Source organism: Pinus tabuliformis, chromosome 8 (genome assembly GCF_031772625.1).
Source record: "Pinus tabuliformis cultivar Carrire ecotype Pingquan chromosome 8, CPIR1, whole genome shotgun sequence".
NCBI lineage: Eukaryota > Viridiplantae > Streptophyta > Pinopsida > Pinales > Pinaceae > Pinus > Pinus tabuliformis.
Window position 1 is genome coordinate 1,525,555,451 of NC_142294.1, and position 25,846 is coordinate 1,525,581,296.

At 40.4% G+C, this 25,846-nt stretch overlaps 1 pseudogene across 1 annotated transcript in view; it reads left to right on the plus strand.

Moving 5' to 3' along the window:
- The window catches only part of LOC149241730 (cold-responsive protein kinase 1 pseudogene), a 215,962-nt pseudogene that overhangs the window by 103,146 nt on the left and 86,970 nt on the right, over positions 1–25,846 (plus strand). The gene's annotated exons all lie outside the window — the stretch shown is intronic.

Genomic DNA, 25,846 nt, shown 5'->3' on the forward strand with positions numbered 1-25,846 from the left:
ATCTCCAGCCCAATTTGCATCAACAAGGCCAAGAATATCCAACACTCTGTCCAATCCTGGTCTTCCTTGGTAGCACAAACCATAATCACTAGTGCCACACAAATACCTGAAAACCCGCTTCACCGTTGTCCAATGCTCCTTTCTTGGTTTTGACATAAACCTGCTCAATACTCCCACTGCATGTGCAATGTTTGGTCTAGTACAGACCATTGCATACATCAGGCTACCGACTGCACTTGCATATGCAACATGGGACATGTCCTCTTCCTCTTTTTGTGTCTTGGGACACTATTAAGAAGATAACCTTACACCTACAGGAATAGGAACCTTCACCGGTTTACTATCTTGCATATTAAACCTCTACAATATTGTCTCAACATACTTCCTCTAGTTTAACCAAAGCTTCCTCTTTTCCCAATATCTTTTAATTTCCATGCCCAAAATAGAGTTTGCAGCACCAAGATCTTTCATGTCGAATTTGGAGGACAATTGGGTCTTCAAATCCTGGATAATTTCTTTGTCATTTCCAACCAACAGCATATCATCCACATACAAGACCAGATAAATAACACGGTCACCAATTAATTAAAAATACATACAATGATCTGCTTTGCTTCTGGTGAAGCCAAGTCCCCGTATAAATGTATCAAATTTCTGATACCACATCCTTGGTGACTGTTTTAACCCATACAGAGACTTCTTTAACTTGCATACCAGCTCTTTCTTACCCTTCACCACAAAGGCTTCAGCTTGCTTCATGTATATTTCCTCTTCCAGATCCTCGTGAAGAAATGTTGTCTTCACATCCATCTGTTCTACCTCAAAATCAAAAGCAGTAGCAACAGATAAAAGTAATCTAATAGAAGTTACCTTGGCAATAGGAGAAAAAATATCACCAAAATCAATTCCCGTCACCTGGGAATAACCTTTTGCTACCAACCGAGCTTTGTATTTCTCCACCTTTCCTTCTACATTTATCTTCTTCTTGAACACCCATTTGATGCCAATGGGTTTCCTTACAGCCGGCAATTCCACTAGGTCCCAAGCCTCATTTTTGTGAAAAGATGCCATTTCATCAACCATGGCCTCTTTCCAGAGTTTTCCATCCTCTGAATCTACTACTTCCTTCACAGTTTTGGGATCTTCGTCAGTAATAGATAAAACAAAATTTGAACACAAAGCAGATGGACTATACCTTTATGTCAGCCTTCTTTCTCGAACTAATCTTCTCACACCAGGAGTTTGTGGTTCTTCGTCTTCTGATTCCTCCTCTGTTGTAGAGTCTGATTCTTCCTCCTTAAGATCAAACTCTATCTTCTCAGGTTCCTTTGGTTGGACTTCATGTTTAATAACATCTTTTACCTCTCTGAACACCACATCTCGACTATACACAACCTTCCGTGTGACTGGGTTCCAAAGCTTATAACCCTTTAAACCATCCTTATACCCAATAAAGATGCACTTTTCAGATTTACTATCCAACTTGGTTCATTTCTCGTTTGGAATATGTACATATGAATCACATCCAAATACCCTTAGATGTGAAAGAGAGGGTTTCTTACCAGTCCATACCTCTTGTGGAGTCTTATCCTCCAACGCTAATGAAGGTGACCTATTAACCAGGTAACATGCAGTATCCACTACCTCTGCCCAGAATTCTTGTCCTAACCCAGCACCACTGAGCATACTTCTTGCCCTTTCCATCAACGTCTTATTCATTCTTTCTGCAACTCCATTTTGCTGAGGTGTATATGGAGTAGTCTTCTGTCGTGCTATACCACACTTCTTACAGAATTCTTCAAATTCCTTTATGCAAAACTCTCCACCATTATCTGTCCTCAGCACCTTTATCTTCTTCTCTGTCTGATTTTCCATGAGAGCCTTAAATTCTTTAAACCTGTCAAAGGCTTCAGATTTCTTCTTAAGGAAATATATCCATGTATTCCTTGAGAAGTCATCTATAAATGATACATAGTACACAGACTTACCCAGTGATGGAACCTTCACAGGTCCAAACACATCACTGTGCACAAGTTCTAATATATGTTTCTCCCTCTTACTGCCAGAGGGGAAACTCACCCGATTTTGCTTCCCATATACAAAATTTTCACAGAAATCAAAATCCAGAGAGCTATTACTCATACCTTCTACCATACCTTTACCATGAAGTATTCGAAGGCCCTTCTCTCCAATATGTCCAAGCCTTTGATGCCACAACATGGTCTTCTCTCTAGAGACCACTAGATTTTCTACTCCACTTTTAGGAACCACAGAACTGTTGCACCCATCAATAACAGTGCTACCTTGCAGTTTGTATAGAGTTCCAATTTGAACTCCCCGCATCAATACCAGTGCTCCCCAAACCATTTTGTAGGTATACTTCTCGAACACTGTTTTAACACCTGCATCATCCAGCTTGCTTACAGAAATCAAATTTCTGGCCAATGCAGGAATATGCAGAACACCCGGAAGTGCTCTAACCCTTCCAACTTGAAACTTCAACTTTACTTTTCCATGACCAATGATTCTAGCCTTCCTATCATCCCTTAAGAAGACATCACCACCATCGTATTTCTCATACTCGCAGAACCACTCTCTATGGGGAGTGAAGTGAAAGGATGCACCTGAGTCAATCAACCATGCCTCATGATCTACATGTGTACTTGAAGAAGCCAAGTACACATCCCCACCTTCATCTGAGGTGGTTTTTGCCTCTATAAGTGCCCTTCCTTTCTGCATTTCCAACGCACCACCTTTATAGGTTTTCCTGGAGATTTATCTCTCCCTCTAGATTTAGATCTCCCACTCGATGACTTATTTTTGTTTCTTTTCTGGGACCGTCCTCGTACAAACAAGGCATCACCATTCTGTCTCTCCATATTTTTTTGTCTCATCTCCTCCGTCAAAAAGGCTGAGACTATTTCATCAAACTACAAGGCAGTTGCATTGCTACCTATTACAATAACCAGACTATCCCACGAATCTGGTAGAGAACACAACAAACTGTTGCACTTATCTTCATCTGAAATTTTAATATCAATAGATGCTAATTGACTTACCACAGTATTAAATGCGTTCAGATGCTCTGTCACCGAGTCTCCATCTATCATCCTCAGGTTATACAGCTTTTTCCACAAGAACAGTTTATTCACCAGAGACTTAGATTGGTACAAAGAGCCTAACTTGTCCCACAAAGCCTTCACTGTAGCTTCCCCTGATACATTCAACAATACTGAATCTGAGACACACAATCATATTGTGCTCTTTGCCTTCTGATCCAACTTCTTCCATTCTTCATCGGACACTCTCGTTGGTTTAGTACCCAGATCTACACCGATCCACTGATCTTTATCCACCAATGGATCCTCCACTTGAGTTTCCACAACTCAAAACTCTGACCATTAAATTTCTTGATCTCTATCTTTCCACTTCTCGCCATCTTCTTTCACCACCAGAATTGATCTCGCAGATCTCCCACTGAACAGGGTCTGCCACAGGCCCGAGTGAAACCCCTCAGCAACAAAGGCGTCCCCTCGAAGCCAAACCTGGCTCTGATACCAAATTTAGGTTTTAAACCCGTACAAAAATTACCTGCATATGAATTCTAAAACACAAAAAATAAGCAATGCATGAGCGTAACACATAAAACACATATACACAGAGATTTTCCCCTGGATCCCAAAACCGGGACTACCAGCTTGATTTTTCATTATGTTCCTTTCAATTTTATAATACATATTTATACATGCTAAAGCATCCAATACCATGGACCGAAAAACCATCGCGTCCAAAACCATGGACCGAAAACCATTGCGTCAAAAAAACATGTGCAAAAATCATGCACAAAACCATAGGTGGGTTCGCCCAACCTAACATAGGGTCCAAAACCACAATTTTCTGGGCCGCTACCCTGGACCCGATAAAGTGGGGTTATGGGTGCCCCTCAAATCCCCTATGACCTCCCCCCCTCTAACCCCTTGTTAACTACGTGGGCTTGTCATGGAAAGAATATAACACAACCCCACAGGTAAAAGACCTTGGTAAAAACTCAAATGGGACAAGGGAGAGGAATTACAGGAGGTAAATCCTCCTCATTTACTACCCATCCATTAAAATATCCCTCCATCAACCAAAAGTACAAATAGCCAAATCAGGAGTACTAGAAGACAGCCAAGCAAGTGGAAGTACAAGTAGCCTCCCTACTAGAAGGCAGCCAAGCTAGTGAAAGTGAAAGGAAAAGTTACCATTAAGTTGGGAGCTGTACCTCCCTAATTTTAAGGGAAGTTGTTGAGACTTCAGATATATAAATAAAGAGGCTTAGGACCTCATTTTTTTTTAGTTAGCTAGTAGTTAGTTAGCTAGGTAGTCACTAATCAGTCAGTTAGCAGGTATTTAGACTTTTTGTCCACTTGCAGACTTGTAACAGTTCTGATGTAATACAGTGTTCATTTATAATGAAGATGAGTTTTGATTTGAGCCATCACTGAGTTAACTCACAGGGTTGAATCTCTTGGGTTAGGGCCCAACCCTAGTAGCCAAAGCTCCTCTTTCTTGTATTGTATTCTAGCATAAATTCCTGCTTTCTGTTCATTTACTTAAGCAATTCATTTCCATTACAGTAGTAGCATAGATGAATGGCTTGATTGTTCATTTGTTTAAATAGATGCATTTTTATTACAGTGGTTCAGCACAGATTTATGGCTTTCCTATTCATGTACTTAAGTAGCTTCATGTTTTCTGTTCATTTGCTTGAATAGTTGCAGTTTCATTACAGTGGTGCAGAATAGAGTAGTTGTGTTTCAGTTTTTTCCATTCATGCTTTCATTTAATCAGTAGGTTGGCAAAGAAAATATCCACAAGGTTTCTCATAGGTGTCTTGGCCTCACCTCCTCCCTCTAGGACCATGATGTGAGGAAGAAACCTTGCAGCAAACCCAAAAACACAGGGTTTTGGTTTTCACAGGGAGTTTAGTGTTTAATGCAGTTACGTGGTTCATTACGTCATCACTTGGTTTATTTCATGGTCATCCAGTCATTTCATGGTCACCTGTTCCTCCACCCTGTTTTCCAGATCTCACATCTCTGTCATTCTCCTTCAGCATGAAATGCCTGCGCAGGAGCCGTTAAATTCATGTTTAAACGGTTTTTGCTGGTAAATCGCTTTACACAGCAACACTGACCAATCACTACTCAAATCCCTTTTTGCATTTGACTTTTCGCTCCTTAAATCCCAATAGTCGATCTGCTTTGTCAAATCCGACGGTTGTCGCACACTCGCTCACCAACCTGCTCGATCACATCTCAGTTGTAGATCTGCCTTGCCAGATCCGACGACCATTGTGCCATATCGCATGGATTTAGGTCCAACCATTATTCGGCTGAGGGCAGGCAATATGGGCAGTTTCTCCATGCTACGTGTCGGCCGGGGAGGATAATCGCACAAAATTTTGGAAAACCATTTACGTCTTTGAGGGCAATCGATATTCCGCTTACCGCCCTCTATACCCACTCTCCCATATTTTCACGTTTTATTTTACCCACTTACATCTCCGCCACCAATATTTCTTTTGATCTGACGGTTATCGCGTCACCCGATCGCCAACTAGCTTGGCCGATCTTCTACATCCATCTGCCAATTGCCTCCATGATATAATCTCAGCTATCCAGCCTGTTAGTTGACCATGTTCACCTATCTCCCTACGTACCCTCCTGCAATCCAATCTCGTCCGTTCGTTTTCCTTTAGCCACCTGACCCAACGGTCCTCATGTGTTGTTGCTCCTTCATGTCCACTTCTCACCATTTTTATTTCCGACCGTTCTTCTTCTTAGACATAGCCCTAGCCTAGTTTCATTTTTCAACCCTTAGTCTAAGTTTTGAAGTTTTTACTTATGCAAATTAGGTAATTAGCATTACATGATTGCTTTCCTCATTTATGTGCAGTAGAATAGCTCTCCCATATACTAGGTTTTCTCTCCTTTCATCAAAATCAAGCTTCTTTTGACCCTATAGAAGTCTGGCTTGGAACCCCTGGGGTCTCTTGCCAGATGAGTAGTGACAACAGGCAGTATCTTCACTTCTACTTGTGTATATAGCACAGTCACCTCCAAGTTTGTATGAACCCCGTGTTGATAAGTAAAGCTCGTAGCCCTGGGAGTTGCAGCATTCTTGCTGCAATACCTACGCTCAACACTTTTTGGTGCCATTGCCGGGGAGGTGTCAAAGCAGTAGTGATTACTGTTCTTTTCTTCTATTTTCTAGTTTCCAACTTTCTTTCATTAGTTTATTTCTACAAATGTAATCTAGTTTCTTTGTTTCATTTTGTCATTTATCTGCTTTCCTTTCCATTCTGCAAGTTAATCTAGTTTCCTTTCCATTCTGCAATCAACAATTTCATTTCTGCAAAACAAAACAAAAAAAATATTTGCATTAGGCATATTTAATTTCAAAAGTAGAAAATTGCATTGCATTATAGTTTTCCATTCAATCATAAAAACAAAAACTAAACAAAAAAATTCTCCAACACCAACCCACCCCCCCCATTTGATCATGTGGTGCAGTAAGAGCCACATCACCATTCACTCTTGCAGGTAGAAGAAGAAAATGGCAAAGAATGTAGAAGAAATGGATGGAGATGATGACAATGAGGAAGATCCTCTTGGATTTCCCATTCAAGATACTGATGGTAGTGTGCACATGAAGAACATCCCTCCATCCTTTCTTCCAAAATTTCATGGTCTAAGGTCAGAGGATCCAGAAACCTTTCTCTTTGAATTTGAGATTGTGTGTAGATCTTATGGTTACTTATCAAAAACTCAAAAACTGAGATTGTTTCCAACAACTTTAAAGGATAGAGCTCTTAGATGGTTCATGAGCTTAAGGACTAATTCAATAAGATCATGGAATGATATGCAAAAGATATTTCTAGACAAATATAAAGATCATGATCTTAAAGAAGAAATATTTAGAATGAATCAAAGAGAAGATGAGAGTCTAGAGGATCTAATAGAGAGGTTCATGTACAATGTTAAGAGGGAAAAACTACATCATTTAGGATCTGACACACTAAAAACCCTCTTGCTTAGAACAATTAGAGATGAGTGGATTGATCTCCTTGATCTCATGAGTAAAGGTGATGTATACCAATTGTCATTTGAGGAAATTTGTGAAACATGCAAATACATATAAAGAGGAAAAGCAAGAGTAGGTAAATCAGCATCAAGATCAGTAAGTCAAGCTAAACTGTAAATTTGTTTGATGATTTTAAAGAAGAAATTATTAGCAATCTAACAAAACAAGTAGAAATATTAAGAATGCAAGATGAAGGAAAAGAAAAGGTTTATATTTGTGTTGCAGAATCACAGGATGTTAGAACTTGTCCATCACCACCAAGGTTGAATAAAGTTCACAAGGAGGACAATGGACCAAGTCCATTGTCAATGCAGCAATGTTATGTAGCTCCAAGAGGACCATGGCAGCTTATTCAGCCTAATATGATGCAAGAGCCTAATTTAGAATTTCAAGCTTATGCACATCCACCTCCAAGTAGTTGGAACACACCTTTTCCTTGGCAACATTGGCCATCACAACCCCAAAACCAATCTTGGCAACAGGGTTGGAAAGGAACTTATGGGAGCCATCCACAATATCCCCAATATCCTCAGTATTTTCCTCAATATCCTCCATACCAAACTCTATGCTATCCTTACCATTCACCTCCACCACAACCACAACCCCATCCAAATCCATCTCAACTAGCGCCCATAATCTAATTCTGTGGAAAACACAATCTTCTCCAATTAGCGCCCATAATCTAATTGCAAATAATCCTCATCTGGCACTGAGATATCTTGCTACCCAAGGGCAAGCAAGTACACATTTTGAGGATATGTTTAGGCTGCTAAAAAAAATGATAATATACATGCCTGCTAAAATAGATGGAACACACTGCCACATAGCGTGAAGATTAGAGAATACCAGTGGGGAGAAGTAGAAAGGAAAGCGGGCTATTTTAAACAATAAGAAAATACCACAGCATAAGAATGAGATGTCAAAGAGGCTACTAGAGCCACTAAGTTGCTCAGAGGATAAGCAACACTTTCAGTAGGGGGTGATGATGAGTCTCATCATTGAGTAATTATATGGGCCTTAATTGGCCTTAATTCACCTCCTAGCTTAGTCAAACCAACTATTCTCACAACTTATTGCATACTTTTGACTATATTTTGCTTATGAGATGAGTTAGAGTTGGATATTTTTCTTTGTGGTCTAATGTGCATGTAATGCAGGAATAAAGGATAAAAGCGAGGGAAATGCAGGGATAAAAGGTAAAAGCAAGGAACTATGGTAAAAGACCTTGGTAAAAACTTAGATGGGACAAGGGAGAGGAATTACAGGAGGTAAATCCTCCTCATTTACTACCCATCCATTCAAATATCCCTCCATCATCTAAAAGTACAAAACAACCAAATCAGGGGTATTAAAAGACAACCAAGCAAGTGGAAGTACAAGCAGCCTCCCTACTAGAAGACAGTCGAGCTAGTGAAAGTGAAAGGACAAGTTACCATTAAGTTGTGAGTTGTACCTCCCTAATTTTGAGGGAAGTCGTTGAGACTTCAGATGTATAAATAAAGAGGCTTAGGACCTTAGTATTTTTTAGTTATCCAATAGTTAGTCAGCTAGGCAGTCACCAATCAGTCAGTTAGTAAGTATTCATACTTTTTGTCCAGTTGCATACTTGTAACAGTTATGATGTAATACGGTGTTCATTTATAATGAAGATGAATTTTAACTTGAGCCAGCACTGATTTAACTCAGAGGGCTAAAGCTCTTGGGTTAGGGCCCAACCCTAGCAGCTAAAGCTCCTCTTTCTTGTATTGTATTCTAGCATAGATTCCTGCTTTCTATTCATTTACTTAGGCAGTTCATTTCCATTACAACAGTAGCATAGATGAATGGCTTGATTGTCATTTGGTTAAATAGATGCATTTTCATTACAGTGATTTAGCACAGATTTATGGCTTTCACGTCCATGTACTTAAGCAGCTTCCTGTTTTCTATTCATTTGCTTGAATAGTTGTAGTCTCATTACAATGGTGCAAAATAGAGTAGTTGTGTTTCAGTTTGTTCAATTCATGCTTTCATTTAATCAATAGGTTGGCAAAGAAAAGATCCACAAGGTTGCTCACAGGTGTCTCAGCCTCACCTCCTCCCTCTGGGACCATGATGTGAGGAAGAAACCCTGCAGCAACCCCAAAAACACAGGGTTTTGGTTTTCATAGGGAGTTTAGTGTTTAATGCGGTTACGTGGTTCATTACATCATCACTTGGTTCATTTCATGTTCATCCAGTCATTTCATGGTCACCTGTTCCTCCACTCTCTTTTCCAGATCTCACATCTCTGTCATTCTCCTTCAGCACGAAATGACTGCGCAGGAGATGTTAAATTCATGTTTAAACGGTTTTTGCTGGTAAATTACTTTACACAGCAACACTAACCAATCACAGCTCAAATCCCTTTTTGTGTTTGACTTTTCTCTCCTTAAATACCAACCGTCGATCTGCTTTTCCAGATCTGATGGTTGTCGTGCACCCGCTCATCAACCTGCTCAATCACATCTCCGCCATAGATCTGCCTTGCTAGATCCGATGGCCATCGTGCCATATCACGTGGATTTTGGTCCGACTGTTATCCGGCTAAGGGCACGTGATATGGGTGGCTTCCCCATGCTACGTGTCGACCGGGGAGGCTAATCGCGCAAAATTTTGGAAAACCATTTACGGCTTTGAGGGCGCGCGATATTCTACTTACCACCCTCTAAACTTTCTCTCCCATTTTTGCACATTTGCTTTTACCCGCTTCCATCTCCACCGTCAATCTGTCTCTTGATTTCACAGCTGTCGCTTCACCTGATCTCCAACTGGTTTGGAAAATCTCTGTCGTCCATCTGCCGATTGCCTCCGTGATATAATCTCGGTCATTCAGCCTGTTAGTTGACCATGTTCACCCATTTTCCTACGTACCCTCCTACAATCCGATCTCATCCATTCATTTGCCTTTCACCCGCCTTATCCAACGGTCCTCATGCATTTTTGCTCCTTCACGTCCTCTTCTCACCATTTTTATTTCCGACCGTTCTTCCGCTTAAACACAGACCTAGCCTAGTTTCCATTGTTCAACCTTTGGTCTAAGTTTTGATGTTTTTACTTCTGAAAATAGGTAATTATCATTACATGATTGCTTTCCTCATTTCTGCAGTAGAATAACTCTCCCCTAGACTAGGTTTGCTCTCCTTCCATCAAAATCAAGCTTCTTCTGACCCTATAGAAGTCTGGCTTGGAACCCCTGGGGTCTCCTGCCAGATGAGCAGTGACAACAAGCATTATATTCACTTCTACTTGTGTATATATCATAGTCACCTCCAGTTTTGTACGAACCCCACGTTGATAAGTAAAGCTGGTAGCCCTGGGAGTTGCAGCATTCTTGCTGCAATACCTAGGCTCATCAATATTCTTAGTACATTATGCCCAGTAGGCCCCCATAGGAGCCCCACTCTCTTGACCAGTGTCCCAATACTTGTACAATGTCATGGAAACATTCATTCCACCACTTGGACCCTTGTAAAGGATCTACAGGAATCTCCAATTCATATGGAGACCCATGGGGTCATTTATGTGCCTCGAGACCCACTAGGAGCACCACAGGTCTACTACTTGAAGAAGAAGGGGCCACCCCCTTTCCCATCATATTTCGAGGAATCTATTCCTCAACATGGCACTTTAGGATATTATTGAGCCTTTAGACGGCCTTACAACATGTACATATTATTATTTGGCCCCTTATGAGGCTTATTTTCACACTTGTGAGTTGGTTTGGTGGGCTTGTCACCAATATGGGTTTTATTTGCACATTATTTTATCATTAGGGGATAATGTAGGCCCATAGGCTAATTTGAACTCCTTAGGAGGCTACATATTGATGTTAGATACATTTATTTGGATGATCACTTGACTGGGGATCTCCCTAGTCATATAGAATTTCACACTTTTTCCTTGGTGGATATTTTTTGGAGATGGATGAATTTTGATGTATGGATTTGGTCTATTTCTCTTGTCTTGGAGCTTTATTGAGCAAACGAAATTCTGATTGGATATACTCTATAACGTTGTAAGTAAATTTTAATGCTATTATTCTTGTTGCTGCATACTACTAAAATTAGGGCTAGTTGCTGCATTATTTAATTACGGAAAAGAGCACGTTTTAGCTAATTTAATGTGTGGGCCAATGTTATATGAATGAAATGTCCTAGAGATTTATTTATCTCGAGAATCTTGCATCATTTTCTTTGAAGTATAAATGCTTGAAGATCACTTTTCTTTTTGTTCTCTCAACATTGGATGAAGTTGACTTTCTGGGCCTCCTTGATCAAGGAACCAAGTTCTTACACATCATTATCCTTGACTCCATATCCCCAAGTGAACTAGGCACTGATCCCTCAAAAAGGGTGATCATTTTAACCTTCTTTTTACCATTTTCCACTTTTTTCCCAAGTCTAGCCCCATTAGGTCACCTAGGGCATCAATTTTGCTAGAATTGACCCAAGAAAAAACTTCAATCTCCTATAGGCTACTGTGGTGGTGGGTCCTCTCCTCTCCTCCAAATTTGAGTCAATTCTAATGTTGAAATCTCAGGGAATCCTAAGTCCTAGCTCTAGGATTGAATTGTGTCTATGCATTCCCAAGGCTAGATCTCAATAGGATCAATTCAACCTTTTGAAGTAAATATTCTTGTTTGGTCCTTTCACCTCACCTTTTCCAAGGTAGGAACATCATTGGATGCTACATTCCATTCTCGAACCTAGGCTGGTTCCACTTGGCCCCATGTGGTCCCACTTCTCAATAAAGATTATTTGTTAAGGACCATTTGGGAATTCAAGTTTCCCAAGGATTATAGTGATTGAGAAACTTTTTTATAAGCATATTCGTTCTCTCTCAACCCTCCAGTCCTCAACCCTTATCCTTGGTGGAGCAAGTCCCTTGCTTAAAGAGAAAGCAAGCTCCATTCTTCACTCCATCCTTAGGAAAGGGTCTTCAGGGTTGCTTCTCACCTATCCATTGAGATTTACTTCACAAGTGATCCCTACACTACCCGGACTCCTCCAATCAGTGAAATTCATAAAGAGCAGGGAGACTTAGTTGTGGTGACAGTTGGCTAAGCCTCCACCGTTGCCCTTAACCTAACAATTGCCCTCTTAGGAACCCCTTTAGGTCCCCTACTGGTTTGAGTGGTAACATTTATGGCATCATTTCCGGGGGCTGAAACGTGTGTTTTGTTCCCCATATGACATGTTGACATATCATTATTAGTGACTCCATTGGAAGAATGAATCCCTAGTTCTTCATTGAACTTTAAAGTGGATGCTTGTAGGGTGAAGCAAGCATATTTCTAGGCATCTTCAATTTCACCCTGGCGACTCCTACATATGTTTCATGTAAACCTCAAATAGTTTGTCGTTCTTTTGTAAATTTCCCACTTTCGACATCGCTAGTATCGCTAGACATCCTAATCATGTCACGGAAGGACTGCTACATGGGATTCCTGTGTTTGATGGTGATCCACTCTCTACAAATGACCATGTAGAGAGATTTATTGCCCATGCTTCAAAAGAGAAGGTTTTCCACCAAGACATCCTTATGTTATTATTCATGGGATCTCTCGGTGGTCATAACTCATGATTTCATAATCATGAACCTAGAAGCATCTCATCTATTGAAGAGTTCGTTGATGGCTTTCTTAGACATTTTCAAGTACACCTTGCATTAAGCATCTAAGAGGACGCATTCATCGAGAATCATCAAGACATTAAGAATCTAGGTAATGAGCAAGAAGATGAGTCCTCCTGAGGTCCACATAATGAAAATGATAATTTTGAGGACACATGTGTTGGGAAGGGTGAATTTATGGAAAGAGGAATTGAGACCAACCTCACCTTTCTCAAGGATATTACTCCTGATGAAACCCCTTTTGAAAACCTTGAGAGAGATGATCCCATTAACCCCTTGGAATATGACATTGAAGATTATTTCCACATTGAAAAGGCGAAATGGGAAATTTTTGGTCCTCAATTTTATTGTGCTCCCATTTATGACACCGACAAGGAGGATGAGGATGAGATTGATCTTCCTTTCCCCTCAGGCACTACTTATGATGACATACCCATTGATACCCTTGGGAAGGAGAATCTTCATTTTCCTTTGCATAAATAGGAGCAGTTGGAAGTGATCAATTTTCCTTTTAGAAGAGACCTAATCTTTGGTACTAAGGACATTGATAGGGCTCCCACTTCTCTTGAGGATGATTCTATGTTCAAATCACTTGAGCCTTTAGATTATGACTTTCAAAAACCACAACCCATTGAATACAATATTTTTCTCTCCCATTTTCCTATTTGTCATCATCTTGAGTCTTCGTCAAGTGGTTCCTTCACCCCTAGTGATATAATCTCAAGTGATTGTGAGTCCTTTTCCCCTCCTGAGTATAGTGTCAAGGAGAAACCCTTCATTGATTACACTTTTTCTCCTTGGATGCACCCTCAGGGTTTTGATCATTCCATAGTCCCCCTTCTCCAATCTAATCATCATGTGAAACCTCCTTGTGTTTCTCCATCTCATCGACCTCCCTTTCCTACTAATCATAACCCAATGAAGGCCATAAGCCATGACGTAAATAATAACAATGATGGTGGAAGTGATATGCCTGAGGTTGCCATCCATCAAAAGTTTATGAGCTTGGTTGTTGAAATCTCTATATTTTGGTTGCAAGAGAAGATCTCATGGACTATATTACATCATTTTCTTACCTCTTCTCACATAATCATCCATGTGTGGGCATTATACTTTCCCACCTCCCACCCATAACATCCTCCATGTGTTTGGGTTTGCATTCGTTTTGGGACATGTTGCATGAGTAATCATATAGGCAGACATATTTATATTGACTTGATGATATGTTGGTTCCACTGGCTTTATGGTTACACTTAATAATAACTTCATCATATGCATGTTAGGGTAGGACGCATTGCATGATGATTTTTTCATTATAACTAACTACATATGATGTTTCTCATGATAGATTAGATATCATTTAGGTAAAAAGAAAGATGTGTATTTTATTTCTTGTTGGTTTATGGGCTAACATTAAGCATGGGCAATCATAAGACACCATGAAAAACATGTTGCTCCATGGATTTGATCTTTGACATGTGTAGATAACAGGTCTACGGTGACCAAGAGATTGTTAGAGTTCTCGTGGCCTCCTGTTCGAGCAACCTCATCCACTTCATCGATAGATCACGTTCCAGCTGGAGCCAGATGTTAGCCACCACTTTATGGGTGATATCACCAGGAGAAATTTTTCTCCACGATGAGCCTCAGGTGGAAGCCAACAACCCCTTGATGCCTCCTACTAGCTCATTGTTCCATTTCTCTGCCACTTGAGCTAGCCATGCGGTCCCTCACCCACCTATATTGATCGTATGTTTGAAGGTGGGCCTCCCGAATCTAAATGTATGTCTTGTCATTTGGTAATTAAGTATTGGGTTTTCTAGTATGGATTGATGGGGGGATTTGGCAAAAAGAGTAGTCTTAGTTTGTGCTCTTGTCCTATTGATCTCTTTTGGTTGTTACCCTTGGATATTTTTCCCATGGAATCTCATTTATTGACCATTTTGTTCTAGGGTGGTACTAATTGGGAAACCCCGACTTTGGGTGTGTGGTCCCACTCCCTTACCCATACATATTACTCCCTTTCCACTCACTATACCCCCATTCATCTTTTCTCCTGCCTGGGTCCACATTTCCATTTTGGGTCCACATAGGGCCAACCTTCCTATCCCCTTCCTGCCACCTTGGGTCAGGCCTAGAAAGATGCCTCGGAGGTTGAAGAAATTAAAAGAAAAAGTGAAAATCATGATTAGCCACATTTAACAGGAAATTGTAGCACAAAATGAAAAAGATGGTCGGGAAAAAAATAATTAGCACGTGGGAAAAAGCCATTACTTGAGCTCTACCCCAATCCATGGCCATCACCATGGTTCCATAGGCCCTAGATGAACCTCCTTTATCATTTAGGAACCCATCCCAACCCCTGGAGGGCAATGAACCAACCTACCTAAAGGGGGTAATCACTGCTATATCTTACACATCATGCTCTTGTCCTTTGAGCCCCAAGCAGTTAATTAAATAAAATTTATAAAAGGCAAAATGTATATAAAGAAGGGTGGAAAAATCAAAGTCGGGCCACCTCGTGTACCACGATTACTCCCTCCTATACATTACCTACCCATGTGTGGATTGCCCCTCTCATCCCCTATTCCATCTCACTTATTTGTCACTTGCCACCCCCATTAGAGGGATGTACCTTGGACATACTATCCCCTTTAAGAACTGAAACCATCTAATAAGGTACTTGGCTAACCCCCTTTGAATCTTGGAGACACTAGCACATGCCAAATTCCACTATGGAAGGGCATGCCATTATGAAGTGCCCACTTTGTTATCCATGTTTTGTAATCTCTTTACTCGATTATTCTAGTGATTGGTTGTACTAGAAGCCTTGGGGACATATTGGATCTTATGAAGGGTTGTAGGTGGTTTCCATTTGGGTTTGGTTTCCCTACATGGGATCCTAACTGCCAGAGGTCCACATTGGCACATGTAGGGTGCGCATAAAGAGTCATGGGGTTCCACATCAGTAGACAACACTCCACGGATCTTCATGGATGCTCAGAGACTACTAGTGATCCACTTTTGGGATGATGGTGATATGCTTGGTACATTATGCCCAGCATGCCCCCACATGAGCCCCACACTCTTGCTAGGTGTCCTAGGACTTGTACGATGTCATGGAAGCATTCATTCAACCACTTGGACCCTTGCAGAGGATTTGAAAGCATCTTCGATTCATATTGAGACCCATGGGGTCATTTATGTGCCTTGAGACCCATTGGGAGCACCACATGTCTACTACTTGGAGAAGAAGGGGCCACCCCCCTTTTCCATCATATTATGAGAAATTTATTCCTCAATGTGGCACTTAAAGATATTATTGAGCCTTTGGAGGGCCTTACGACATGTATATATTATTATTTGGCCCCTTGTGAGGCTTATTTTCACACTTGTGAGCTAGTTTGGTGGGCTTGTCACCAATATGGGTTTTATTTGCACATTATTTTATCACTAGGGGCTAATGTAGGCCCATAGGATAATTCAAACTCCTTATGAGGCTATATATTGATGTTAGATGCATTCATTTGGATGATCACTTGACTGGGGATCTCCCTAATCATAGAGAATTTCACCTTTTACCCTAGTGGGTATTTTTTAGAGATGGATGGCTTTTGATGTATGGATTTTGGATATTTCTCTTGTCTTGGAGCTTTATTGAGCAAACGAAATTATGGTTGGATATAATCTATAACATTGTAATTAAATTTTAATGCTATTATTCTTGTTGCTGCATACTAATAAATTTAGGGCTAGTTGTTGCATTATTTAATTATGGAATTGAGCATGTTTTAGCTAATTCAATCCACGGGAAAATGTTATATGAACGAAATGTACCAGAGAATTATTTATCTTGAGAAGCTTGCATCATTTTCTTTGAAGTATAAATGCTTGAAGGTCACTTTTCTTTTCTTTCTCTCAACATTGGATGAAGTTGACTTTTCGGGCCTCCTTGATCAAGAAACCAAGTTCTTACTCATCATTATCCTTGACTCCATATCCCCAAGTGAACTAGGCACTGATCCCTAAAAAAGGGTGATCATTTCAACCCTCTTTTTACCATTTCCCCCCTTTTCCCTAAGTCTAGCCCCATTAGGTCACCTAGGGCATCAATTTCACGAGAATTTACCCAAGGAAAAACTTCGATCTCCTATAGGATACTGTGATGGTGGGTCCTCTCCCTATCCTCCAAATTTGAGTCAATTATAACGGTGGAATCTCCAGGAATCCTAAGCCCTAGCTCTAGGATCGAATTGTGCCTAGGCATCCCCAAGGCTAGATCTCAATAGGATCAATTCAACCTTTTGAAGTAAATATTCCTGTTGGGTCCTTTCCCCTCACCTTGTCTAAGGTAGGAACATCATTGGATGCTACATTCCATCCTTGAGCCTGGGTTGTGTCCACTTGGCCCCATTTGGTCCCACTTCTCAATAAAGATTATTTGTCAAGGGCCATTTGGGAATCCAAGTTTCCCAATGATTATAGGGATCAAGAAAATTGTTTATAAGCCTATCCGTGCTCCCTCAACCCTCCAGTCCTCACCCCTTATCCCTGGTGGACCAAGTCCCTTGCTTAAAGATCAAGCAAGTTCCATTCTGCACTCCATCCTTGGGAAAGAGTCGTCAAGGTCACTTCTCACCTATCCATTGAAATATACTTTACAAGTGATCCCTACACTACCATTACTTCTCCCATCGGTGAAAGTCCGTAAAGAGCAGGGAGACTTAGTTGTGGTGACAGTGGGCTAAGCCTCCACCATTGCCCTTAAACTAGTAGTTGCCCTCTTAGGAACCCCTTTAGGTCCCCTTGCTAGTTTGAGTGGTAATAGGACCTAAGCATTTTATGTAGATTAAGTGTCCTTTACTTGAGGGTTTTTCATATAATAGCAATTTCAGTTTTTTATCAACAATTAATAATTCTTATGGAGCCCTAGAACCACTACCGCTAGTAATGAAAAAAAGTGTGTGTGCAAGAGAAAAATATTCTCATTTATGAGATGAGCCTTATACGATGTAAAAACTTTTGAAAATTCTCTTAGTCAAGGTATACATATTTTTTGAAAAAAAATATTCTTGTAAAATTAAGAAGAAATAGATTTTTCATAAAAATTTGAAAATTAATTTAATTGTGTGAGTGTAAATTTATCTAACTTTAATTAAAATAATAACAACAATATTTTCCTAAATGATTTTTTTTGTCCCTCTCTAACATGTAACTAGAATGGTAGTATTGGTACCTTGCCAATTTCACATTAATATCTACAAACACCAACTTTCTCAAATATAAATACCCTAACCCTTTCCAAAATTAAACATATGATTTTTTAAGAGAAAAACCATAATCTTAACAATTAACCCCACTCAATTTATACAAAATAACAATAATAAAATATTACTATTAAGTATTACAAAATTAATTAAAAAAATAGTTATTATTTATAATAAACATGTATCAAAACAACTAAACTAATTAATTAAGCCTAATTGTTTTATTTTTTTATCTTTTTTCCTTCTTTATATCTTTTTATTCAAATCTAACCATGAATAACATTTAAAATATTTATTTATTGTATAAATATTTTTTTTTGCTAAAGCAAGAGACGGTCCTTCTATTCACTTAGGAAAGAACTACAGATTTTACACAGGATACAACAAACTCCCACAAAGGGAGAGTGAAAAAACTCCAAGATCTGACAAAACCTCCAAAACATAAACAGGAACCAAGTTGGGACTACCCTGGAATCGAAAGTGGGCAAGTGGAAACAAAGTTCGCTCCCCAAAACCCACCGAAGATCTGACTCCTAGCAATTCAGCAATTAAAAAAGAATCCGCGCGGAGGCCAATCCTGCAGTAAAACCCAAAGTAGCACGATCAACGCTGATCGTTGATCTGATACTTCAGATCCAACGGCTGGTGTCCATATTGTGCGGCTTAAAATCCCGCAGAATAACGTGCGATGAAGGCGGTTTAACTTTCCCAACCTTCGCCACGTGTTGCTTCCTGAGTGGAATCGCTAGCTTTTGGAAAAAAATGACTTTGGTTTAGATCGTGCCCGATGTGGGTGGTAAACCACTGGTGGTTTTGTCCAGTCGGGCCCACTAACATGCACACTAAAAGGTGGCCATAGATTTTCCTTCTCTGGATCTGATGGCCACAAAACAAATCGGACCTCACAACCACTCGTGTAATACCAAAAAAAGAAGGTGATAAACCCTATTCTCCCCCCTCCACATGTCACAAGCTGAATGGCATAGCTTTTCATCCGAGAAAACCATAGAGGGTGCCCGAATATCTTCCTTTGACCTTCATCGTCTTGTACGAGGAAAACCAAGCCAGAAGGATGGCCTCCTACATGGAATGTCACCTGGAATCCCTTCCCCCGTGAGCAAATAACTACTGTCTTGATTTCTACCTTTGTTTCTAGAAGTACCCTTGGAGAACCAACAGTGCAAATCCTCTGAAAGACTGTCTGAAGTGAACTTATTCATCATTGTCATGAGATAAGATTTTGTCTCTTGAATTTTCCGAAAACTGTTGTCTATCACTGAGGGCCCAGGATGAGCATTCCTTCTTCATCCTGTCATCCATTACGTCCTCCCACTAGTAGCACAAGTCAATATGTTTGTTTCGAACCCCCTCATTGGCAAGCCAGTCTGCAACTTTATTGGCTTCCCTGCGGACATGCACCAGCCTAAGAGTTCGTAACACCCTTAGGTGTTATTAGATTCTTTGGTGGACTTGTAGAAGTCGCCTGTGGCCTGAGATTTTCTCAATTGCAGCGCCAACATTAACCCTCTTCACTGAATTTATGACTAATTCTGAGTCAGCCTCAGTGATGACATTGTGAATGTTGTGCTTGAGCAGTATTTCCAAGCATAGTTCAATTGCCATGAGCTCAGCCATATTGTTGGCTACTTTTACTAGATAACTATGGAAGATGACTAGAATGTTTTCTTCCTTGTCCCTCAAGACCCCTCCATAACTTGCTTCACCCGAATTTCCTTTAGAGGCCACATCAATGTTAAATTTTAAAAAACCATGAGAAGGGGGATGCCAGGAAGCTTTTCCAGCAAAGGTATTCTTGTTGATCTGCATAGAACACTGAGGGAGATGGACCTTCAGCTCTAAATTTTCCAGGATTCTGGCCTCTCTTTGTCCTATGAGTTTTCCAGTATCAGCACCTCCTAGGATATGCATAGACTCTTTGAGTTGTTTAAGGATTAGCTTTAGAATGCTGCTCACCGGGCTCGCCTTATCCTTGAAAATCCTGTTATTGTGCTCCTTCCAAACATTCCAGATTAAGAACCCTGGGGTCAGTGCCCAGGTGGAGGTTATTATCTCATTCTCTGAAAAAAAATTCCTCTAATTTATCAATGTAGAAATGATTTCATTTACATTTCTGTCTATCTGTTCAAAGACATCACCAACCCAGTGCCAAAGTATTGCGGTGAATGAGCATCTATTTAGGAGATGATTGGTGATTTCTTCCTGTTGTCCACATAGGTGGCATCTTGAGGGGCCAACAAAGCCTCTTTTCCTTAGGTTATCCAATGTCAAAATCTTTCCCTGTAGAACCAACCACTTGAACAGTTTGACTTTCATCCAATGAGGATTATCCCAAAGTTCTTTCCACTTTTTATCAGTGTTTGGATAGTTAAGTCCTGTGTCTATCCTTTTGGCCTCCTTAAGGGTGAAGAGACCTATCTTATTCTTTCCCCATCTTAATTGATCTTCCAAGGTTGAGGTTAAGATTTGCCTCTTTTCCAAAAGACCGTTAAGGGCTATAGCTTGAGTTTGCATCCTGCCCCTTTCTCTGTAATCTGGAAGTTTCCATATTCTCCATTTCTCATTGTTCCTTGAGTGATCCCAATAGTCCCTTACCTTCCTTAAACCTTTGTTGATGGTATCTGTGTGAATGTCTGCTAAATCTTCACTGCGAAGATTTTCCTCCTGCTGCCAATTGTCCTCCCAGAACCAGGCAAAATTTCCATTTCTGATCTCCTAGAAACTATGATTTTGGACTAGGGCCCTGTTCTCCCAAGCTCTATTCCAAATTGAAGAACCTTTTACTTGTCCTGTCATTCTTATGAGGTTCTTCTCCTGCCAATCTCTTGCATACTTTTGCTTCCATAGTTTTGCCCAGGGGGCTTGAATTTCCTTTAGCCATCTCCACCAGATTTTGGCTCCTAGCACTCTGTTAAGAATTCCTGGGTCATGAAGACCCAAGCCACCATGGGATTTTGGTTTGCATACCCTGTCCCATGCCACTAGGGCCCATTTCTTCTTTTCTTCACCTTTCCCCCAGAGAAAGTCTCTTTGAATGTTTCTTATATTAGTAATTACACCAGTTGGTGCCGGAATGGCTGATAGCATATAGATAGGGATACTTTGGAGGATAGCCTTAGTTAGAATCAACCTCCCTGCTAGATTTAGGGCTCTATTTGTCCATTTTCTAATCTTATCTTTTAGCTTATTTAGAACAAGCTCCCAAATTTCCTTGTGTAATGGTTTGTTAGTGAGGGGAACTCCCAGGTACTTCGCGGGCAATGACTCTCTTTGAAAGCCCAAAATCCTGGAAAGATTTCTCTGAATCGAAATATCTGTGTTGAAAAAGAAAATCTTTGATTTAGTGAGACTTACCTCTGTGCTTGCTGCCATGGCAAACTCACTCAGAATCTGCTTAAATGCTTTGGCTTCCTTGATTGTGGGTGTGCCTTGAAGCATAGTGTCATCTACAAATTGTTGATGTGTCACCGTGTCCCCACCTTGAGTGAGTCTCAGACCTTGAATTCTTCCTTCCTCCTTGGCAGCTCTGATTGCTCTTCCTAACCCTTCCATCATTAGAATGAAAAGGAAAGGAGAGAGAGGATCCCCTTGCCTGAGTCCTCTCGTAGGCTTGAAGGTTTTGGAGGGAGAGCCATTGAGAAGAATTGAACAGCTGGCAGTGGTAACTAGCGCCATGACCCACTTGATCCAATTGTGATCAAAGCCATAGGCTTTTAGAACTGCTCTTATGTACGACCAGCTAAGTTTATCATAGGCCTTTGCTATGTCCAGCTGAATTATCATCCCTGCCTATTTATTAGTATTGAGTGAATGAACCACTTCATGTGCTTGAATTATGTTATTAAGAATTTGTCTTCCTTCCACATAGCCCGTTTTCTCCTCTGACACTAGGGTAGGGAGGAGTGGTTTGAGACGGTTGGCAATTACTTTGGATATTATTTTATACACCACATTGCATAAAGCTATAGGTCTAAATCTGTCTGGAGAGGTGGCCCTTTCCTGTTTGGGGATTAAGGCTATGAAAGATTCATTGAGCGCCTTCAAGACCATCTTAAATCTCCGAGAGTCTTCCACAACCTCCAGAATATCTTGTTTTACTATCCTCCAACAAGATTTGAAAAAATCCACATTTAATCCATCTGGGCCTTGTGCTTTCCCATTGTGTATCTCTATAATGACTTCCTCAATATCTTCCTCTATTACTGGTCTGTTGAGATTGTAATTGTCATCTCTAGAAACCAATTTAGGAATGTATTGAGTAAATCTTTTCGTAAACTGATATCTATCTTCCGTGGTTTCCTCTGCAATTCTCTGAAAATGCTAGACTAGAACCTCTTCCATCTCTTCATGAGTGTTTCTTTCTATTCCATGCTGATCTGTGAGTTTCACAATTTTGTTGTTGTTTCTGTGAGCTATGGTGGATCTGTGGAAGAATTTGGTGTTTCTCTCCCCTTCCTTAATCCATTGTACTTTGGATTTTTGTCTCTAGAATATTTCCTCTTGTAGACATTTGTTTTCCCAATCATGTTGGAGTGACTCTACCATCTCTTTCCTTTCATCTGTATAGCCTTCTGTGATAAGAATTTGGTTTATTTCCTTTAGTTTCTTTTCCACATCTCCTTTAGCTTTGAAGATATTGCCAAATTCCTTTTTATTCCACTCTTTGAGCCTGCCTTTAATGTGCTTGAGCCTGCTGTGTAGAAGGAACATCTTTGTACCTTGAAGGGGTAGCTCTTCCTTCCACCATTTTTCAATGTTTGTGAGGAAATTTGAGTGTGTGAGCCAAGCATTCTCAAACCTGAATGGGGAGTTCCTCGGTTTACCAAATAGAGAAGCTTCCAATTGGATAGGCCAGTGGTTTGAACCTCCAAAAGGTAGGATGAGCGCATTCAGGCTACTTCCCATGAGAAGAAGTTCCTCTGAGATAATGAATCTGTCTAATTTTGAGGCTACTTGGGTAGGGCCGCCCCTTTTGTTATTCCAAGTGAAGATTCCATTGCTGGTTTCCATGTCAACCAATTTCATATTGGTGATGAAGTTCTGGAAGGCAACTAAATCCCAAATCAAGAGTTCTAGTACCTCCTTTCTTCTCCGTGAGTGATTTTTTCATGTTAAAATCACCTCCTAGAATCCAGGGTAGAGCTGGGTATCTTTTCTTCATATCCTCCAGAGTGGTGAGGAGTCGAAGTTTGTCCTCCATTGGCTGAGGACCGTAGACATTGGTGATCATGTAACATTGCCTATCACCCACCGGTTGGAAAATCAAAGAGAGGTGATGTCTGGAAGCCTCCGCATCAATCACACCAAATTTCTGTGGATCCCATAGAGTGAGAATGCCACCAGCAAATTTATTTTCTTTAACTTCAAGGTATTCATATCTATTTAACCATTTGCTATGTTTTTCTTTGATCTTCTCCACTGAGCATTTTGTTTCCTGTATGAATACTATGTCAGGTTTTTCCTCTTTGATTCTGTTACCTAGATTCCTTTGTTTTCTCCTACTCCCTAGTCCTCTAATGTTCCAGGTTGTGATTTTCATTGAGGTGGGGATTTAAAGGAGTAACTGGAAAGGTCTTTCATCCTTCCTGAGTCAATCATGAGTTTGCCACACTCCAGTAGTAGTTCTTTCTATCTTTTTCTTCCCCTCCTCTTTCCTAGGTTTTTTGTTAATTTTCCTGTTATTAATCCTATTGTGGAAGTCCCTTTATTTTCCTGGTTATCATGTCCTCTTTTGACTCCTGCAGCTGTTTGATGTGACTTGTTAAGGAATAGCTGTTGTACCTTGTCAACGTCCTCCTGAGGTATGGAGTTTATTCCCAGGTTTCCTCCTTGTTCAAGAAACTTTTCCAGCTCTAGGTTCTCCCTTTCCAGGATCTCCTGTAAGTCTTGGTCCTCTGTGCCACTTTCACTTTGAGTCGTATCATGGTCTTTTTCTATTTCCATGTTACTCAAAGGGTCCGTCGTGTGTTCATTCTGTTCCTGAGTGAACTCCATGCTGGTCTCTTTTCCTTTCCCCCTTGTTGTTTGATTCTCTGTCCTCTTTTGATCACCTCCATCTACATTTTCTTCTCCTAAGATCTCAAAACTGTTGTGCTCTCTTGTTTTGTTATCCTTCTCAGTAGGGTTCTTTTGTGTCTTCCTTCCCCCTCCTTTTCCTTTTCCTCCGACTTTGGTGAAACTTGTCCGATCTTTCCTTTTACTGGTGTTTAGATCTTCCTCCCTTTTATTAAGAGGACAGTCTTTAGATAGATGCCCATGTTCATGACATTTGTGACATCTAAACGGGATATGTTCATAGTCAATTGTTTGAACCCATTCCTCATCATAGACTTCTAGAATGACCTCATCTAGAAGGGCTCTTGATAGGTCCATCTCCACATAGATCCGAGCATAGGAGGTATATTTTCCTCATAGAGTTGCCTCTAAAATCTTTAAGAAATGACCTAATTTATTGCCTATAGCTTTTAAAGATTCTGGCATCCAGTAATCTAAAGGTAAGGAGTAGATTCTAATCCATACCGGTACTGAAGTGAAGGTTTCTTGTTCTGGCACAAAGTTCATCGTCCATGGCCACATATAGAGTCCAGTAGCTGCAAAGAAGTATGGTCCTCCTTCAAAAATCTTGTCTTTATCCTCCATGTTCGTGAATACCACTGTAAAAAAACCCTTGGATCCAAGATGTATATTTAACTCCCCCTTTGGTTTCCAGTTGTATTTTATCCAAGTGTACAACGCTTTCTCTGATGGCCAGATACCCATAAATTTGCATATGATGGCATAGTTTGCCATGTGATCCCTGTGCTCTTGCAGAGCTGGATCATTTAAAATAACCCGCGGTTTAGTTATGGTCTTGGGTTTACAGGGCCCCATCTTGGTTCTGTTCCCTGTATCCTGACCTCTGTCTTCCACTTTCTCCTCCTGTCGGTTCTCTTCGTGGGTCCCTTGTTCTACATGGGTTTTGTTGCCTTCCGCCTTCTTAGTTTCTGTGTTTTTTGTCTTGACCTCCAAAGGTTGTGGAGGCTTGTTCTTATTCCCTGCTCTTCCCCTGCTTGCAACCATGTTACTGTAGGAGGGAGTGGAGCTCCCTCCTCCCTGTGCTTCCATGGGTGCCTGTTACCCTCTGCCACACTCTTTGTTGAACCCTAGAGCCTTGATCGCGCCTCGTCCCTAGGGCATTCGGTGCGGCATCCAAGTTGAAGACTTCCAATTCCAATTTCAATACTCTGTATAAATATTTATTTTTCATTATATCACTGTTTATATATAATTTTCAACAATTTTTCATTAAAAACTTAAAAAAACATATTAAAAAAAAATTAAACTTCATTTTAGAAAATCCAAATTCAAACTTAAAACTATTTTTCATTAAAGACTTAAAAACACATAAAAATAAAAAAATAAAAAAATTAAACTTCATTTTACAAAATCCAAATGCAAACTTAAAACTTGTAACCTAAAGTAGTGATTCTTCTCTGGAGCCATGGATATCTTAGGCGGGCGATTCTATGAAAGTAATAATTATAATGACAGTTACAATTAAATTTTATTGAGTTAGATTGGTATCTTTTTTTATTTAAAGAGATATTTTCCACTATTACACGAAAAAATACGGATGTCGACATTTGTCTGTGGTGAATTGTATCTTTAGTGCAACTGAAACATCGAGAGATCCCGGACGATATCCAGCAAAATATCCGGCGCCGCTTGTCACGGTATCCCGCGAGATGCCCTCTCCTCATGTACAGGAGCATGCACAAGACAGCGGTTCGAATGTGCTCCAT